Source organism: Schistocerca gregaria, chromosome 3 (assembly GCF_023897955.1).
Source record: "Schistocerca gregaria isolate iqSchGreg1 chromosome 3, iqSchGreg1.2, whole genome shotgun sequence".
NCBI classification, from domain to species: Eukaryota; Metazoa; Arthropoda; class Insecta; order Orthoptera; family Acrididae; genus Schistocerca; species Schistocerca gregaria.
Window position 1 is genome coordinate 578,115,147 of NC_064922.1, and position 3,813 is coordinate 578,118,959.

A 3,813-nucleotide genomic window follows, 5' to 3' on the forward strand; every position below is an offset into this window, starting at 1 on the left:
CTCCAGGTCGACACATTCTATGAACGGGTCTTGTCTTTTCTGTAGTCTTGCTTCCATTGTCAACCGCAACATCATAATCTCCGTTCTGGTGCCTTTACTTGTGCTAAAACCAAACTGATCGTTATGTAACACAATGGATGCTTGAGATGTTAAGACGATTGAACGTTAATTATCGCACGTGTCAGCTCATGCTCCCTGTGGGATTGTGTGGATGGTGTCTTCCTGGAAATTAGATGATATGTCGCTAGTGTCATACATTGTACACACCAAAGTGACTAATCATGTTGTTGCTAATTCCCTCAATAAGTTTAGAAATTCTGATGGGATTTTATGTATACCTTCCACCTTGTTCGATCTTAAGTCTTCTGAAGCTCCTTTAAATTCTGATTCTAATACTCTATCCCCTATCTTTCATATCAACTCCTGTTTCTTCTTCTTTCACTTCAGGCAATACCTTCCCCAGTAGTCTGTCCACCAACCCACTCTCTTCTGCATTTAATGATGGAATTCCCATTACACATATTAGTTACGATCTGAGGAGAAAACTGGGGGGGGGGGGGGGGTAAGTACCACCAGCCTGCTATTGGATAACGTGGAGAGAGAAATGGGGAGCACAAGATGGGTAGAGCGACAAGAAATGAAGGTATGCACAGAGACAGAGGTGGAGATGATGGACAGAGAGGATGGGAGGGTGAGAAATGGACAGAGAGAGGGGAGAGAAGGAGATGGAGAGAGAAAGAAAAGTGGAGTAGATGGGCACAAATATTAGGAAGAGGACTTGATGATGTTAGAGGAGGCAGAAGAGGTTTGAAAGAGAAAGGAGCGAGGAAGAGGTGGATAGAGAGGGGGTGGAGGGTGGCTGACAGCGATGGGAGGGGGAGGGGAGAGGAACTGGATAGAGAGAGCGGGAAGAAGGAGATTTACTAACAGAAGACTAATATATATGTACCCGGTTGATGCCGAGTACTCAGCTACTGTCATACACAAAATAGATCAGCGCTATCTACAATCAGAATGGCACAATGAGTGACATTCTGTGGTGTTCTGCGATGTGCCACGTTTCTGTGTGTGACGGTCAGATTGACGTCAATGCACCTGTAGATGACATGATGAAAAGTCTCATGAAGCAGCAATTTTCGAGGCCCAACCTCTCCAACAACTGGAGCCATTGGACATGAGGACAGGACTAATTTGATAATTTTTGAATAGATGTTGCACGTTCTCCAGCATGTGGTAAGAATGCCAAATTCTATTGTGATAGTTTTTTATAACCACCCAAGATTATGAGGCTCATATGGAAACCGAATTTTGCAGCGCCATTCCAGTTTAATGAAATTTGCGATTCTCTGTTTTTAGGGCAAGTTCACTCCAATTGCAGATATAAAATACGATAAACGTTTATGTTGAATAAATACAAGTTGTTACATTTCAAGAATATGCATAACTTTTTCATAAATACATTCATATTTTGTAAAAACTATACACCGTACATTACACGTGACATACACCAAAATTCTTAAATTTATTTTGGTTATTATATAAACGCCTCTTTAATACAATATTTCTTAGAATTTTGTAAAGACAAAAAATATTTTTATTTCAAACTTACCTGTATTCTTAAAAGCAGAAAATACTTAATTTATCAGTTTGACTAAAAGAGACATATTTATCTTTCCGGAAGGAACCAGGTGTTATATATAAACAGTAATGGCCATTACAATTGCTACACCACGAAGATGAATTGCTACAGACGCGAAATTCAACCGACAGGAAGAAGATGCTGTGATATGCAAATGATTAGCTTTTCAAAGCATTCACACAAGGTTGGCGCTTGTGGCGACACCTACAACGTGCTGGCATGAGAAAAGTTTCCAACCGATTTCTCATACACAAACAGCAGTTGACCAGCGTTGCCTGGTGAAACGTTGTTGTGATGCCTCGTGTAAGGAGGAGAAATGCATACCATCACGTTTCCGACTTTGATAAAGGTCGGATTGTAGCCTACCGCTATTGCGATTTATCGTATCGCGACATTGCTGCTCATGTTGGTTAAGATCCAATGACTGTTAGCATAATATGGAACCGGTGGGTTTAGGAGGGTAATACGGAACGCCGTGCTGGATCCCAAAGGCCTCGTATCACTAGTAGTCCAGATGACAGGCATCTTATCCGCATGGTTGTAACGGATCGTCCAGCCACGTCACGATCGATGCAAGTCAACAACCATCCGCACGAACCACGAACAGCTCGACGACGTTCGCTGCAGCATGGACTATCAGCTCGGAGACCAGGGCTGCGGTTACCCTTGACGCTGCATCACAGACAGCATGAAACGTCTCCTTAGAAAAATTTATACAAGACTGTGCGTAAACTGACACACAATAGTTTTTAGCGCAACGCAATCTGACTTTCAAAAATCCCTACGAAAGAATGGCCCTGACTAACATTAACCTATACCTTTCACAAATCACTTACCTCACAAAAATCTTCGTTACTCAAGCTACTGCAATACAGCGAGCGCCACTACTGCCAGCTAAATAAAAGATTCAAACTACGGAAGGCACTATCTACTGATAGGCATAGTTAGCAAATGAAAGATTTTAATAGAGAAAAAACAATGTACTTACCTCACTAGTCATAATATATATAGCAGTTCATGACACCAATTCTTACAAATTTCAAAACTTCGCCATCTCTCTCCCCACGTCCACCACTGCTGGTGGCTCACCTCCAACTGCGCAACGCTACACGCTGTTAGCATCCAGCTGCCGCTGGCCAAAACTACAATGGCAGACAACAATGCAAACCAGCCACAGACTGCACACAGCACAGCCAGTGATTTTTATACAGAGCGCTACGTGGCAGCAGCGTTACCAATAAAAAAACCTAAACAGCCTACTTACATAGCCCCCATGCTCCCCACAAAAAAATTATAAATTGTTTTGGGCAGTGGCCAATACAGATTTGAAAATTTTTTTCATAATTACAATGTCAAAGAAATGAAATGCACACACTTATCGATACAATGTTGGTCAAAAGCTAAAATTTTCTCACGGTCCATAAAGACAGTCCTGATCATTCATCAAAGTAAAATTGCAGTGTTTTTCTCAAAGTCTGAGTAGTAAAAGAAAATGCACACCGAAGTAGTGGATTTCCATGCAGTCTTGAAGAAGTAGTGTTGTCCTTCCAACGGAAAGACAGTGCTGACTCTTGACATGCAGACAGGTAATGGGCCACAACAGAGCAAACCCACAGCAGAGTCAGTCGAAATTGAAGACTATTGGTAGGTAGGTCATCACAGAGTAGACCCATTGTAGTCCTGGTACAGAATACGGTATTGGTGGGCCACCAGAGGTGCAGACTCACTGCAGTCCTTGTAGAAATAATGGTATTGGTGGGTCATCAAAGGTGTAGACCCACTGTAGTCCTTGTAGAGATGGCCAGCAGCCATCTGTTTGACAGTGCAGGCGCACAATCACCATTGAAGAGTCTTGCGGATAATATCGCATGTCCTTGAACCACCACTTGTGCACTCACAAAGTTATTTTTCTAATTGTCCTCAGAAAAAGAAATGCTGTTATCCAGTCCCATGCTGAATGATTAACACACGTGCAAACACTATCAGTCCCTAATTCTCACATATTGTCCATATACTATGGCCAACAGAAACGTGTGCAGTGAAATGTAATTTACAAGTTACTTAATTTGATGAACTGGCGTCAATTACAATTTTATAACATGAGAATACAATAACAAAGGTACAAAATATATCATTAAAGAACATAATAGTACAGATAACATTTGCAGTAGTAC